The sequence below is a fragment of the Stenella coeruleoalba genome (genome assembly GCF_951394435.1).
Source record: "Stenella coeruleoalba genome assembly, chromosome: 7".
NCBI classification, from domain to species: domain Eukaryota; kingdom Metazoa; phylum Chordata; class Mammalia; order Artiodactyla; family Delphinidae; genus Stenella; species Stenella coeruleoalba.
Window position 1 is genome coordinate 7,911,137 of NC_137153.1, and position 17,577 is coordinate 7,928,713.

Here is a 17,577-nt window from a genome sequence, read left to right on the forward strand (position 1 = left end):
TTGGCCAACCAAGCAAGCTTGCAAAGGAAATCTGCACTACAATGAAGTCTCACTTCCCCCTGGTCAAAAGGGCCATCTTAAAAACGCGTAAAATCCAGAAAGGCAGGACAGGCCATGGAGAACTGGGAGCCTTGTTATGCTGATGGGCGGGATGTAAATTGCCAACACACACTCGGGAGAAGTGTATGGTGTTTCCTGAAACATCTAAAAAACAAAGCAACAGAGCCTAGGGCACTTCCACTTATGGTCCTATAGCTTAGGGAAATTAAAATCGAAAAGACACAGCAACCCCAAAGTTTGGAATAGCTCTGTTTACAAGAACCTCGTTTACAGTACAAGTTCAACATCACAGAAAGTGAAAAATGGATAAAGAAGTTGTGGTATTTACTTACAAAGCAATATCACTCAGCAATGAAATCTATGTCATCAGGCCCGTAGCAGCACAATGAGTGGATTCAGGTACGATGATTCTAACTGAAATAAGTCACACAGAAAAAGAAACATCATAAGATATCACTAATACACGGAATGTAAACTTGGCTACACAGGAACTGAATTCCAAAACAGAACAGGGTCTCAAATTCAAAAAACCAACTTATGCTTGCTTAAGGGGAAAGGTGAGTTGGGGTGCTGCATAAAACCAGAGATTGAAATGAGCACAGATAATGTTCCTTAAGCCAAATATGGAATAGACAAGAGCTACTCCTTGCTCAACGAAATGGACTCAACACCCCATATTAAACGCCTAAGAATGTACCTGACTAGTAAGTATCTTAAAACCTATGGATTGCTATGTCTCCAAAAGATAATCAAGCGTGTGCACAGGGGCATAAATGCAGCAGTGATAGGATTGGAGAGGTTCAGTGAGCAAATGAAGACCCTTTGAAGTCATATTGCATGGTACCCATTACACGGGTCTCAACTCTCCAGGTTTAAGGTATTCTTCCTTCAGCTAAAACATGCATGTGGAACCCAGAGTATGATCAACCATGTGAACGGGAGACGTGTTCAAATATGTCTCAGTTTTTCTCCCCTGCTACTTCTGTGCAACATTCCAGACGCTTTACTAACACTCTCCCCACTTGGAGAGTCAGCGCCTTTAACCTCCTGTTTGGCCCAGTTTGCAATTTCTGCGGAAGATGAACAGGAATAGGGAGAACCAATGAGAGACTAGCTGGAGGTGTCTGGACAGGCAAATTTAACTCTCATCTCCCACCAGGAAGAAGAAATAACCAAAGGCTCAGCGTGCCATGCCGGAACCAGATTAGGGCCTGAAGCCATCCTGCGGTGTTGCGGCCAGCTCAAAAGAAAGCGAGTTGAAGAAAGGAGCTCAGGGGCACTGTAATTCACAAACCTGCAGAGTTATACATGACAGGTATCATCCAAAAATATACTGAAGTAAGGCTGCCAAGAGGACTTGAAAGCGAGGCAGAATTGCAGGAAACCGATTTCAGGAGGTAGACTGGAATTGCATTGAAAGCGTAGGAAAAGAGGCAGAACGTCCACAATGATGCACTTGGCCAAAAAGGGCGTATGCGTTTTTTCCTGAATATATTCAGGAAAAAACGCATACGCCCTTTTTGGACAACCAAGCAAGCTTGCAAAGGAAATCTGCACTACAATGAAGTCTCACTTCCCCCCGGTCAAAAGGGCCATCTGAAAAAAGTGTAAAATCCAGAAAGGCAGGACAGGCCATGGAGAACTGGGAGCCTTGTTATGCTGATGGGCGGGATGTAAATTGCCAACAGACACTCGGGAGAAGTGTATGGTGTTTCCTGAAACATCGAAAAAACAAAGCAACAGAGCCTAGGGCACTTCCACTTATGGTCCTATAGCTTAGGGAAATTAAAATCAAAAAGACACAGCCACCCCAAAGTTTGGAATGGCTCTGTTTACAAGAACCTCGCTTACAGTATAAGTTCAACATCGCAGAAAGTGAAAAATGGATAAAGAAGTTGTGGTATTTACTTACAAAGCAATATCACTCAGCAATGAAATCTATGTCATCAGGCCCGTAGCAGCACAATGAGTGGATTCAGGTACGATGATTCTAACTGAAATAAGTCACACAGAAAAAGAAACATCATAAGATATCACTAATACACGGAATGTAAACTTGGCTACACAGGAACTGAATTCCAAACCAGAACAGGGTCTCAAATTTAGAAAACCAACTTATGCTTGCTTAAGGGGAAAGGTGAGTTGGGGAGCTGCATAAAACGGGAGATTGAAATGAGCACAGATAAAGTTCCTTAAGCCAAATATGGAATAGACAAGAGCTACTCCTTGCTCAACGAAATGGACTCAACACCGCATATTAAACGCCTAAGAATGTACCTGACTAGTAAGTATCTTAAAACCTATGGATTGCTATGTCTCCAAAAGAGAATCAAGCGTGTGTACAGGGGCATAAACGCAGCAGTGATAGGATTGGAGAGGTTCGGTGAGCAAATGAAGACCCTTTGAAGTCATATTGCATGGTACCCATTCCACGGGTCTCAACTCTCCAGGTTTAAGGTATTCTTCCTTCAGCTAAAACATGCATGTGGAACCCAGAGTATGATCAACCATGTGAACGGGAGACGTGTTCAAATATGTCTCAGTTTTCCTCCCCTGGTACTCGGGTGCAACATTCCAGACGCTTTACTAACACTCTCCCCACTTGGAGAGTCAGCGCCTTTAACCTCCTGTTTGGCCCAGTTTGCAATTTCTGCGGAAGATGAACAGGAATAGGGAGAACCAATGAGAGACTAGCTGGAGGTGTCTGGACGGGCAAATTTAACTCTCATTTCCCACCAGGAAGAGGAAATAACCAAAGGCTCAGCGTGCCGTGCCCGAACCAGATTAGGGATTGAAGCCATCCTGCGGTGTTGCGGCCAGCTCACAAGAAAGCGAGTTGAAGAAAGGAGCTCAGGGGCACTGTAATTCACAAACCTGCAGAGTTATAAATGACAGCTATCGTCCAAAAATAGACTGAAGTAAGGCTGCCAAGAGGACTTGAAAGCGGGGCAGAATTGCAGGAAACCGATTTCAGGAGGTAGACTGGAATTGCATTGAAAGCATAGGAAAAGAGGCAGAACGTCCACAATGATGCACTTGGCCAAAAAGGGCGTATGCGTTTTTTCCTGAATATATTTGCAAACTTGCAAAGGAAATCTGCAAACTTGCAAAGGAAATCTGCACTACAATGAAGTCTCACTTCCCCCCGGTCAAGAGGGACATCTGAAAAAATTGTAAAATCCAGAAAGGCAGGACAGGCCATGGAGAACTGGGAGCCTTGTTATGCTGATGGGCGGGATGTAAATTGTCAACAGACACTCGGGAGAAGTGTATGGTGTTTCCTGAAACATCTAAAAAACAAAGCAACAGAGCCTAGGGCACTTCCACTTATGGTCCTATAGCTTAGGGAAATTAAAATCAAAAAGACACAGCCACCCCAAAGTTTGGGACGCCTCTGTTTACAAGAACCTCGTTTACCGTACAAGTTCAATATCACAGAAAGTGAAAAATGGATAAAGAACTTGTGGTACTTACGTACAATGCATTATCACTCAGCAATGAAATCTATGTCATCAGGCCCGTAGAAGCATAATGAGTGGATTCAGGTACGATGATTCTAACTGAAATAAGTCACACAGAAAAAGAAACATCATAAGATATCACTAATACACGGAATGTAAACTTGGCTACACAGGAACTGAATTCCAAACCAGAACAGGGTCTCAAATTTAGAAAACAAACTTATGCTTGCTTAAGGGTAAAGGTGAGTTGGGGTGCTGCATAAAACCAGAGATAGAAATGAGCACAGATAAAGTTCCTTAAGCCAAATATGGAATAGACAAGAGCTACTCCTTGCTCAATGAAATGGATTCAACACCCCATATTAAACGCCTAAGAATGTACCTGACTAGTAAGTATCTTAAAACCTATGGATTGCTATGTCTCCAAAAGAGAATCAAGCATGTGTGCAGGGTCATAAACGCAGCAGTGATAGGACTGGAGAGGTTCGGTGAGCAAATGAAGACCCTTTGAAGTCATATTGCATGGTACCCATTACACGGGTCTCAACTCTCCAAGTTTAAGGTATTCTTCCTTCAGCTAAAACATGCATGTGGAACCTAGAGTATGATCAACCTTGTGAACGGGAGACGTGTTCAAATATGTCTCAGTTTTCCTACCCTGGTACTCGGGTGCAACATTCCAGACGCTTTACTAACACTCTCCCCACTTGGAGAGTCAGCGCCTTTAACCTCCTGTTTGGCCCAGTTTGCAATTTCTGCAGAAGATGAACAGGAATAGGGAGAACCAATGAGAGACTAGCTGGAGGTGTCTGGACGGGCAAATTTAACTCTCATTTCCCACCAGGAAGAGGAATTAACCAAAGGCTCAGCGTGCCGTGCCGGAACCAGATTAGGGCCTGAAGCCATCCTGCGGTGTTGCGGCCAGCTCACAAGAAAGCGAGTTGAAGAAAGGAGCTCAGGGGCACTGTAATTCACAAACCTGCAGAGTTATAAATGACAGCTATCGTCCAAAAATATACTGAAGTAAGGCTGCCAAGAGGACTTGAAAGCGGGGCAGAATTGCAGGAAACCGATTTCAGGAGGTAGACTGGAATTGCATTGAAAGCATAGGAAAAGAGGCAGAACGTCCACAATGATGCACTTGGCCAAAAAGGGCGTATGCGTTTTTTCCTGAGTATATTCAGGAAAAAACGCATACGCCCTTTTTTGCAAACCAAGCAAGCTTGCAAAGGAAATCTGCACTACAATGAAGTCTCACTTCCCCCAGGTCAAAAGGGCCATCTGAAAAAAGTGTAAAATCCAGAAAGGCAGGACAGGCCATGGAGAACTGGGAGCCTTGTTATGCTGATGGGCGGGATGTAAATTGCCAACAGACACTCAGGAGAAGTGTATGGTGTTTCCTGAAACATCTAAAAAACAAAGCAACAGAGCCTAGGGCACTTCCACTTATGGTCCTATAGCTTAGGGAAATTAAAATCAAAAAGACACAGCCACCCCAAAGTTTGGGACGCCTCTGTTTACAAGAACCTCGTTTACCGTACAAGTTCAACACTGCAGAAAGTGAAAAATGGATAAAGAAGTTGTGGTATTTACTGACAAAGCAATATCACTCAGCAATGAAATCTATGTCATCAGGCCCTTAGCAGCACAATGAGTGGATTCAGGTATGATGATTCTAACTGAAATAAGTCACACAGAAAAAGAAACATCATAAGATATCAGTAATACACGGAATGTAAACTTGGCTACACAGGAACTGAATTACAGAACAAAACAGGGTCTCAAATTTAGAAAACCAACTTATGCTTGCTTAAGGGGAAAGGTGAGTTGGGGTGCTGCATAAAACCAGAGATTGAAATGAGCACAGATAAAGTTCCTTAAGCCAAATATGGAATAGACAAGAGCTACTCCTTGCTCAACGAAATGGACTCAACACCGCATATTAAACGCCTAAGAATGTACCTGACTAGTAAGTATCTTAAAACCTATGGTTTGCTATGTCTCCAAAAGAGAATCAAGCGTGAGTACAGGGGCATCAGGCCCGTAGCATATTAAACACCTAAGAATGTACCTGACTAGTAAGTATCTTAAAACCTATGGATTGCTATGTCTCCAAAAGAGAATCAAGCGCGTGTACAGGGGCATAAACGCAGCAGTGATAGGATTGGAGAGGTTCGGTGAGCAAATGAAGACCCCTTGAAGTCATATTGCATGGTACCCATTCCACGGGTTTCAACTACCCAGGTTTAAGGTATTCTTCCTTCAGCTAAAACATGCATGTGGAACCCAGAGTATGATCAACCATGTGAATGAGAGACGTGTTCAAATATGTCTCAGTTTTCATACCCTGGTACTCGGGTGCAACATTCCAGACGCTTTACTAACACTCTCCCCACTTGGAGAGTCAGCGCCTTTAACCTCCTGTTTGGCCCAGTTTGCAATTTCTGCGGAAGATGAACAGGAATAGGGAGAACCAATGAGAGACTAGCTGGAGGTGTCTGGATGGGCAAATTTAACTCTCATTTCCTACCAGGAAGAGGAATTAACCAAAGGCTCAGCGTGCCGTGCCGGAACCAGATTAGGGCCTGAAGCCATCCTGCGGTGTTGCGGCCAGCTCACAAGAAAGCGAGTTGAAGAAAGGAGCTCAGGGGCACTGTAATTCACAAACCTGCAGAGTTATAAATGACAGCTATCGTCCAAAAATATACTGAAGTAAGGCTGCCAAGAGGACTTGAAAGCGGGGCAGAATTGCAGGAAACCGATTTCAGGAGGTAGACTGGAATTGCATTGAAAGCATAGGAAAAGAGGCAGAACGTCCACAATGATGCACTTGGCCAAAAAGGGCGTATGCGTGTTTTCCTGAATATATTCAGGAAAAAACGCATACGCCCTTTTTGGCCAACCAAGCAAACTTGCAAAGGAAATATGCACTACAATGAAGTCTCACTTCCCCCCAGTCAAAAGGGCCATCTGAAAAAAGTGTAAAATCCAGAAAGGCAGGACAGGCCATGGAGAACTGGGAGCCTTGTTATGCTGATGGGCGGGATGTAAATTGCCAACAGACACTCGGGAGAAGTGTATGGTGTTTCCTGAAACATCTAAAAAACAAAGCAACAGAGCCTAGGGCACTTCCACTTATGGTCCTATAGCTTAGGGAAATTAAAATCAAAAAGACACAGCCACCCCAAAGTTTGGGACGCCTCTGTTTACAAGAACCTCGTTTACCGTACAAGTTCAATATCACAGAAAGTGAAAAATGGATAAAGAACTTGTGGTACTTACGTACAATGCATTATCACTCAGCAATGAAATCTATGTCATCAGGCCCTTAGCAGCACAATGAGTGGATTCAGGTATGATGATTCTAACTGAAATAAGTCACACAGAAAAAGAAACATCATAAGATATCACTAATAAACGGAATGTAAACTTGGCTACACAGGAACTGAATTACAGAACAGAACAGAGTCTCAAATTTAGAAAACCAACTTATGCTTACTTAAGGGGAAAGGTGAGTTGGGGTGCTGTATAAAACCAGAGATTGAAATGAGCACAGATAAAGTTCCTTAAGCCAAATATGGAATAGACAAGAGCTACTCCTTGCTCAACGAAATGGACTCAACACCGCATATTAAATGCCTAAGAATGTACCTGACTAGTAAGTATCTTAAAACCTATGGATTGCTATGTCTCTGAAAGAGAATCAAGCATGTGAACAGGGGCATAAACGCAGCAGTGATAGGATTGGAGAGGTTCGGTGAGCAAATGAAGACCCTTTGAAGTCATATTGCATGGTACCCATTCCACGGGTTTCAACTACCCAGGTTTAAGGTATTCTTCCTTCAGCTAAAACACGCATGTGGAACCCAGAGTATGATCAACAATGTGAACGGGAGACGTGTTCAAATATGTCTCAGTTTTCCTCCCCTGGTACTCGGGTGCAACATTCCAGACGCTTTACTAACACTCTCCCCACTTGGAGAGTCAGCGCCTTTAACCTCCTATTTGGCCCAGTTTGCAATTTCTGCGGAAGATGAACAGGAATAGCGAGAACCAATGAGAGACTAGCTGGAGGTGTCTGGACGGGCAAATTTAACTCTCATTTCCCACCAGGAAGAGGAATTAACCAAAGGCTCAGCGTGCAGTGCCGGAACCAGATTAGGGCCTGAAGCCATCCTGCGGTGTTGCGGCCAGGTCACAATAAAGCGAGTGGAAGAAAACAGCTCACGGGCCCTGTAATTCACAAACGTGCAGAGTTATAAATGACAGCTATCGTCCAAAAATATACTGAAGTAAGGCTGCCAAGAGGACTTGAAAGCGGGGCAGAATTGCAGGAAACCGATTTCAGGAGGTAGACTGGAATTGCATTGAAAGCATAGGAAAAGAGGCAGAACGTCTACAATGATGCACTTGGCCAAAAAGGGCGTATGCGTTTTTTCCTGAATATATTCAGGAAAAAACGCATACGCCCTTTTTGGCCAACCAAGCAAGCTTGCAAAGGAAATCTGCACTACAATGAAGTCTCACTTCCCCCTGGTCAAAAGGGCCATCTTAAAAACGCGTAAAATCCAGAAAGGCAGGACAGGCCATGGAGAACTGGGAGCCTTGTTATGCTGATGGGCGGGATGTAAATTGCCAACACACACTCGGGAGAAGTGTATGGTGTTTCCTGAAACATCTAAAAAACAAAGCAACAGAGCCTAGGGCACTTCCACTTATGGTCCTATAGCTTAGGGAAATTAAAATCGAAAAGACACAGCAACCCCAAAGTTTGGAATAGCTCTGTTTACAAGAACCTCGTTTACAGTACAAGTTCAACATCACAGAAAGTGAAAAATGGATAAAGAAGTTGTGGTATTTACTTACAAAGCAATATCACTCAGCAATGAAATCTATGTCATCAGGCCCGTAGCAGCACAATGAGTGGATTCAGGTACGATGATTCTAACTGAAATAAGTCACACAGAAAAAGAAACATCATAAGATATCACTAATACACGGAATGTAAACTTGGCTACACAGGAACTGAATTACAGAACAGAACAGGGTCTCAAATTTAGAAAACAAACTTATGCTTGCTTAAGGGTAAAGGTGAGTTGGGGTGCTGCATAAAACCAGAGATAGAAATGAGCACAGATAAAGTTCCTTAAGCCAAATATGGAATAGACAAGAGCTACTCCTTGCTCAATGAAATGGATTCAACACCCCATATTACACGCCTAAGAATGTACCTGACTAGTAAGTATCTTAAAACCTATGGATTGCTATGTCTCCAAAAGAGAATCAAGCGTGTGTGCAGGGTCATAAACGCAGCAGTGATAGGACTGGAGAGCTTCGGTGAGCAAATGAAGACCCTTTGAAGTCATATTGCATGGTACCCATTACACGGGTCTCAACTCTCCAGGTTTAAGGTATTCTTCCTTCAGCTAAAACATGCATGTGGAACCTAGAGTATGATCAACCTTGTGAACGGGAGACGTGTTCAAATATGTCTCAGTTTTCCTACCCTGGTACTCGTGTGCCACATTCCAGACGCTTTACTAACACTCTCCCCACGTGGAGAGTCAGGGCCTTTAACCTCCTGTTTGGCCCAGTTTGCAATTTCTGCGGAAGATGAACAGGAATAGGGAGAACCAATGAGAGACTAGCTGGAGGTGTCTGGACGAGCCAATTTAACTCTCATTTCCCACCAGGAAGAGGAATTAACCAAAGGCTCAGCGTGCCGTGCCGGAACCAGATTAGGGCCTGAAGCCATCCTGCGGTGTTGCGGCCAGCTCACAAGAAAGCGAGTTGAAGAAAGGAGCTCAGGGGCACTGTAATTCACAAACCTGCAGAGTTATAAATGACAGCTATCGTCCAAAAATATACTGAAGTAAGGCTGCCAAGAGGACTTGAAAGCGGGGCAGAATTGCAGGAAACCGATTTCAGGAGGTAGACTGGAATTGCATTGAAAGCATAGGAAAAGAGGCAGACCGTCCACAATGATGCACTTGGCCAAAAAGGGCGTATGCGTTTTTTCCTGAGTATATTCAGGAAAAAACGCATACGCCCTTTTTTGCCAACCAAGCAAGCTTGCAAAGGAAATCTGCACTACAATGAAGTCTCACTTCCCCCCGGTCAAAAGGGCCATCTGAAAAAAGTGTAAAATCCAGAAAGGCAGGACAGGCCATGGAGAACTGGGAGCCTTGTTATGCTGATGGGCGGGATGTAAATTGCCAACACACACTCGGGAGAAGTGTATGGTGTTTCCTGAAACATCTAAAAAACAAAGCAACAGAGCCTAGGGCACTTCCACTTATGGTCCTATAGCTTAGGGAAATTAAAATCAAAAAGACACAGCCACCCCAAAGTTTGGGACGCCTCTGTTTACAAGAACCTCGTTTACCGTACAAGTTCAATATCACAGAAAGTGAAAAATGGATAAAGAACTTGTGGTACTTACGTACAATGCAGTATCACTCAGCAATGAAATCTATGTCATCAGGCCCGTAGCAGCATAATGAGTGGATTCAGGTACGATGATTCTAACTGAAATAAGTCACACAGAAAAAGAAACATCATAAGATATCACTAATACACGGAATGTAAACTTGGCTACACAGGAACTGAATTCCAAAACAGAACAGGGTCTCAAATTTAGAAAACCAACTTATGCTTGCTTAAGGGGAAAGGTGAGTTGGGGTGCTGCATAAAACCAGAGATTGAAATGAGCACAGATAAAGTTCCTTAAGCCAAATATGGAATAGACAAGAGCTACTCCTTGCTCAACGAAATGGACTCAACACCCCATATTAAACGCCTAAGAATGTACCTGACTAGTAAGTATCTTAAAACCTATGGATTGCTATGTCTCCAAAAGAGAATCAAGCATGTGTACAGGGGCATAAACGCAGCAGTGATAGGATTGGAGAGGTTCGGTGAGCAAATGAAGACCCTTTGAAGTCATATTGCATGGTACCCATTCCACGGGTCTCAACTCTCCAGTTTTAAGGTATTCTTCCTTCAGCTAAAACATGCATGTGGAACCCAGAGTATGATCAACCGTGTGAACGGGAGACGTGTTCAAATATGTCTCAGTTTTCCTCCCCTGGTACTCGGGTGCAACATTCCAGACGCTTTACTAACACTCTCCCCACTTGGAGAGTCAGCGCCTTTAACCTCCTGTTTGGCCCAGTTTGCAATTTCTGCGGAAGATGAACAGGAATAGGGAGAACCAATGAGAGACTAGCTGGAGGTGTCTGGACGGGCAAATTTAACTCTCATTTCCCACCAGGAAGAGGAAATAACCAAAGGCTCAGCGTGCCATGCCCGAACCAGATTAGGGCCTGAAGCCATCCTGCGGTGTTGCGGCCAGCTCACAAGAAAGCGAGTTGAAGAAAGGAGCTCAGGGGCACTGTAATTCACAAACATGCAGAGTTATAAATGACAGCTATCGTCCAAAAATATACTGAAGTAAGGCTGCCAAGAGGACTTGAAAGCGGGGCAGAATTGCAGGAAACCGATTTCAGGAGGTAGACTGGAATTGCATTGAAAGCATAGGAAAAGAGGCAGAACGTACACAATGATGCACTTGGCCATAAAGGGCGTATGCGTTTTTACCTGAATATATTCAGGAAAAAACGCATACGCCCTTTTTGGCCAACCAAGCAAACTTGCAAAGGAAATCTGCACTACAATGAAGTCTCACTTCCCCCCGATCAAAAGGGCCATCTGAAAAAAGTGTAAAATCCAGAAAGGCAGGACAGGCCATGGAGAACTGGGAGCCTTGTTATGCTGATGGGCGGGATGTAAATTGCCAACAGACACTCGGGAGAAGTGTATGGTGTTTCCTGAATCATCTAAAAAACAAAGCAACAGAGCCTAGGGCACTTCCACTTATGGTCCTATAGCTTAGGGAAATTAAAATCAAAAAGACACAGCCACCCCAATGTTTGGGACGCCTCTGTTTACAAGAACCTCGTTTACCGTACAAGTTCAATATCACAGAAAGTGAAAAATGGATAAAGAACTTGTGGTACTTACGTACAATGCAGTATCACTCAGCAATGAAATCTATGTCATCAGGCCCGTAGCAGCGTAATGAGTGGATTCAGGTACGATGATTCTAACTGAAATAAGTCACACAGAAAAAGAAACATCATAAGATATCACTAATACACGGAATAAAAACTTGGCTACACAGGAACTGAATTCCAAAACAGAACAGGGTCTCAAATTTAGAAAACCAACTTATGCTTGCTTAAGGGGAAAGGTGAGTTGGGGTGCTGCATAAAACCAGAGATTGAAATGAGCACAGATAAAGTTCCTTAAGCCAAATATGGAATAGACAAGACCTACTCCTTGCTCAACGAAATGGACTCAACACCCCATATTAAACGCCTAAGAATGTACCTGACTAGTAAGTATCTTAAAACCTATGGATTGCTATGTCTCCAAAAGAGAATCAAGCGTGTGCACAGGGGCATAAATGCAGCAGTGATAGGATTGGAGAGGTTCGGTGAGCAAATGAAGACCCTTTGAAGTCATATTGCATGGGACCCATTACACGGGTCTCAACTCTCCAGGTTTAAGGTATTCTTCCTTCAGCTAAAACATGCATGTGGAACCCAGAGTATGATCAACCATGTGAACGGGAGACGTGTTCAAATATGTCTCAGTTTTTCTCCCCTGCTACTTGGGTGCAACATTACACACGCTTTACTAACACTCTGCCCAATGGAGAGTCAGCGCCTTTAACCTCCTGTTTGGCCCAGTTTGCAATTTCTGCGGAAGATGAACAGGAATAGGGAGAACCAATGAGAGACTAGCTGGAGGTGTCTGGACGGGCAAATTTAACTCTCATTTCCCACCAGGAAGAGGAAATAACCAAAGGCTCAGCGTGCCGTGCCGGAACCAGATTAGGGCCTGAAGCCATCCTGCGGTGTAACGGCCAGGTCACAAGAAACCGAGTTGAAGAAAGGAGCTCAGGGGCACTGTAATTCACAAACATGCAGAGTTATAAATGACAGCTATCGTCCACAAATATACTGAAGTAAGGATGCCAAGAGGACTTGAAAGTGGGGCAGAATTGCAGGAAACCGATTTCAGGAGGTAGACTGGAATTGCATTGAAAGCATAGGAAAAGAGGCAGAACGTCCACAATGATGCACTTGGCCAAAAAGGGCGTATGCGTTTTTTCCTGAATATATTCAGGAAAAAACGCATACGCCCTTTTTGGCCAACCAAGCAAGCTTGCAAAGGAAATCTGCACTACAATGAAGTCTCACTTCCCCCCGGTCAAAAGGGCCATCTGAAAAAAGTGTAAAATCCAGAAAGGCAGGACAGGCCATGGAGAACTGGGAGCCTTGTTATGCTGATGGGCGGGATGTAAATTGCCAACAGACACTCGGGAGAAGTGTATGGTGTTTCCTGAAACATCTAAAAAACATAGCAACAGAGCCTAGGGCACTTCCACTTATGGTCCTATAGCTTAGGGAAATTAAAATCAAAAAGACACAGCCACCCCAAAGTTTGGGATGCCTCTGTTTACAAGAACCTCGTTTACCGTACAAGTTCAATATCACAGAAAGTGAAAAATGGATAAAGATCTTGTGGTACTTACGTACAATGCAGTATCACTCAGCAATGAAATCTATGTCATCAGGCCCGTAGCAGCATAATGAGTGGATTCAGGTACGATGATTCTAACTGAAATAAGTCACACAGAAAAAGAAACATCATAAAATATCAGTAATACACGGAATGTAAAGTTGTGTACACAGGAACTGAATTACAGAACAGAAAAGGGTCTCAAATTTAGAAAACCAACTTATGCTTGCTTAAGGGGAAAGGTGAGTTGGGGTGCTGCATAAAACCAGAGATTGAAATGAGCACAGATAAAGTTCCTTAAGCCAAATATGGAATAGACAAGAGCTACTCCTTGCTCAACGAAATGGATTCAACACCGCATATTAAACGCCTAAGAATGTACCTGACTAGTAAGTATCTTAAATCCTATGGATTGCTATGTCTCCGAAAGAGAATCAAGCATGTGTACAGGGGCATAAACGCAGCAGTGATAGGATTGGAGAGGTTCGGTGAGCAAATGAAGACCCTTTGAAGTCATATTGCATGGTACCCATTCCACGGGTTTCAACTACCCAGGTTTAAGGTATTCTTCCTTCAGCTAAAACATGCATGTGGAACCTAGAATATGATCAACCATGTGATCGGGAGACGTGTTCAAATATGTCTCAGTTTTCGTACCCTGGTACTCAGGTGCAACATTCCAGATGCTTTACTAACACTCTCCCAACTTGGAGAGTCAGTCCCTTTAACCTCCTGTTTGGCCCAGTTTGCAATTTCTGCGGAAGATGAACAGGAATTGCGAGAACCAATGAGAGACTAGCTGGAGGTGTCTGGACGGGCAAATTTAACTCTCATTTCTCACCAGGAAGAGGAAATAACCAAAGGCTCAGCATGCCGTGCTGGAACCAGATTAGGGCCTGAAGCCATCCTGCGGTGTTGCGGCCAGCTCACAAGGAAGCGAGTTGAAGAAAGGAGCTCAGGGACACTGTAATTCACAAACCTGCAGAGTTATAAATGACAGCTATCGTCCAAAAATATACTGAAGTAAGGCTGCCAAGAGGACTTGAAAGCGGGGCAGAATTGCAGGAAACCGATTTCAGGAGGTAGACTGCAATTGCATTGAAAGCATAGGAAAAGAGGCAGACCGTCCACAATGATGCACTTGGCCAAAAAGGGCGTATGCGTTTTTTCCTGAATATATTCAGGAAAAAACGCATACGCCCTTTTTGGCCAACCAAGCAAGCTTGCAAAGGAAATCTGCACTACAATGAAGTCTCACGTCCCCCTGGTCAAAAGGGCCATCTGAAAAAAGTGTAAAATCCAGAAAGGCAGGACAGGCCATGGAGAACTGGGAGCCTTGTTATGCTGATGGGCGGAATGTAAATTGCCAACAGACACTCTGGAGAAGTGTATGGTGTTTCCTGAAACATCTAAAAAACAAAGCAACAGAGCCTAGGGCACTTTCACTTATGGTCCTACAGCTTATGGAAATTAAAATCAAAAAGACACAGCCACCCCAAAGTTTGGAACTGCTCTGTTTACAAGAACATCGTTTACAGTACAAGTTCAACATCGCAGAAAGTGAAAAATGGATAAAGAAGTTGTGGTATTTACTTACAAAGTAATATCACTCAGCAATGAAATCTATGTCATCAGGCTTTTAGCAGCACAATGAGTGGATTCAGGTATGATGATTCTAACTGAAATAAGTCACACAGAAAAAGAAACATCATAAGATATCACTAATACATGGAATGTAAACGTGGCTACACAGGAACTGAATTCCAAAACAGAACAGGGTCTCAAATTTACAAAACAAACTTATGCTTGTTTAAAGGGAAAGGTGAGTTGGGGTGCTGCATTAAACCAGAGATTGAAATGAGCACAGATAAAGTTCCTTAAGCCAAATATGGAATAGACAAGAGCTACTCCTTGCTCAACGAAATGGACTCAACACCGCATATTAAACGCCTAAGAATGTACCTGACTAGTAAGTATCTTAAAACCTATGGATTGCTATGTCTCCGAAAGACAATCAAGCATGTGTACAGGGGCATAAACGCAGCAGTGATAGGATTGGAGAGGTTCGGTGAGCAAATGAAGACCCTTTGAAGTCATATTGCATGGTACCCATTCCACGGGTTTCAACTACCCAGGTTTAAGGTATTCTTCCTTCAGCTAAAACATGCATGTGGAACCTAGAGTATGATCAACCATGTGATCGGGAGACGTGTTCAAATATGTCTCAGTTTTCGAACCCTAGTACTCGGGTGCAACATTCCAGACGCTTTACTAACACTCTCCCGACTTGGAGAGTCAGTCCCTTTAACCTCCTGTTTGGCCCAGTTTTCAATTTCTGCAGAAGATGAACAGAAATAGCGAGAACCAATGAGAGACTAGCTGGAGGTGTCTGGACGGGCAAATTTAACTCTCATTTCTCACCAGGAAGAGGAAATAACCAAAGGCTCAGCGTGCCGTGCCGGAACCAGATTAGGGCCTGAAGCCATCCTGCGGTGTTGCGGCCAGCTCACAAGAAAGCGAGTTGAAGAAAGGAGCTCAGGGGCACTGTAATTCACAAACCTGCAGAGTTATAAATGACAGCTATCGTCCAAAAATATACTGAAGTAAGGCTGCCAAGAGGACTTGAAAGCGGGGCAGAATTGCAGGAAACCGATTTCAGGAGGTAGACTGGAATTGCATTCAAAGCATACGAATAGAGGCAGAACGTCCACAATGATGCACTTGGCCAAAAAGGGCGTATGCGTTTTTTCCTGAATATATTCAGGAAAAAACGCATACGCCCTTTTTGGCCAACCAAGCAAGCTTGCAAAGGAAATCTGCACTACAATGAAGTCTCACTTCCCCCCGGTCAAAAGGGCCATCTGAAAAAAGGGTAAAATCCTGAAAGGCAGGACAGGCCATGGAGAACTGGGAGCCTTGTTATGCTGATGGGCGGGATGTAAATTGCCAACAGACACTCGGGAGAAGTGTATGGTGTTTCCTGAAACATCTAAAAAACAAAGCAACAGAGCCTCGGGCACTTCCACTTATGGTCCTATAGCTTAGGGAAATTAAAATCAAAAAGACACAGCCACCCCAAAGTTTGGGACGACTCTGTTTACGAGACCTCATTTACCGTATAAGTTCAACTTCGCAGAAAGTGAAAAATGGATAAAGAAGTTGTGGTATTTACTTACAAAGCAATATCACTCAGCAATGAAATCTATGTCATCAAGCCCTTAGCAGCACAATGAGTGGATTCAGGTATGATGATTGTAACTGAAATAAGTCACACAGAAAAAGAAACATCATGAGATATCAGTAATACACGGAATGTAAACTTGGCTACACAGGAACTGAATTCCAAAACAGAACAGGGTCTCAAATTTAGAAAACAAACTTATGCTTGTTTAAAGGGAAAGGTGAGTTGGGGTGCTGCATAAAACCAGAGATTGAAATGAGCACAGATAAAGTTCCTTAAGCCAAATATGGAATAGACAAGAGCTAATCCTTGCTCAACGAAAAGGACTCAACACCCCATATTAAACGCCTAAGAATGTACCTGACTAGTAAGTATCTTAAAACCTATGGATTGCTATGTCTCCAAAAGAGAATCAAGCATGTGTACAGGGGCATAAACGCAGCAGTGATAGGATTGGAGAGGTTCGGTGAGCAAATGAAGACCCTTTGAAGTCATATTGCATGGTACCCATTCCACGGGTTTCAACTACCCAGGTTTAAGGTATTCTTCCTTCAGCTAAAACATGCATGTGGAACCTAGAGTATGATCAACCATGCGAGCGGGAGACGTGTTCAAATATGTCTCACTTCTCGTACCCTGGTACTCGGGTGCAACATTCCAGACGCTTTACTTACACTCTCCCGACTTGGAGAGTCAGTCCCTTTAACCTCCTGTTTGGCCCAGTTTGCAATTTCTGCGGAAGATGAACAGGAATAGGGAGAACCAATGAGAGACTAGCTGGAGGTGTCTGGACGGGCAAATTTAACTCTCATTTCCCACCAGGAAGAGGAAATAACCAAAGGCTCAGCGTGCCGTGCCGGAACCAGATTAGGGTCTGAAGCCATCCTGCGGTGTTGCGGCCAGGTCACAAGAAAGCGAGTTGAAGAAAGGAGCTCAGGGGCACTGTAATTCACAAACCTGCAGAGTTATAAATGACAGCTATCGTTCAAAAATATACTGAAGTAAGGCTGCCAAGAGGACTTGAAAGCGGGGCAGAATTGCAGGAAACCGATTTCAGGAGGTAGACTGGAATTGCATTGAAAGCATAGGAAAAGACGCAGAACGTCCACAATGATGCACTTGGCCAAAAAGGGCATATGCGTTTTTTCCTGAATATTCAGGAAAAAACGCATACGCCCTTTTTGGCCAACCAAGCAAGCTTGCAAAGGAAATCTGCACTACAATGAAGTCTCACTTCCCCCCGGTCAAAAGGGCCATCTGAAAAAAGTGTAAAATCCAGAAAGGCAG

The 17,577-nt window shown here is 43.7% G+C and overlaps 1 long non-coding RNA gene across 1 annotated transcript in view; it reads right to left on the reverse strand.

Moving 5' to 3' along the window:
• The window catches only part of LOC307189342, a 417,306-nt gene extending 400,979 nt beyond the window's left edge, over window positions 1-16,327 (reverse strand). Inside the window, exon 1 of the long non-coding RNA XR_013829152.1 lies at window positions 16,286-16,327. This is a non-coding gene — a long non-coding RNA (uncharacterized lncRNA). The remainder of the gene's footprint in view (window positions 1-16,285) is intronic.
• Between the last annotated feature and the right edge of the window lie 1,250 nt (window positions 16,328-17,577).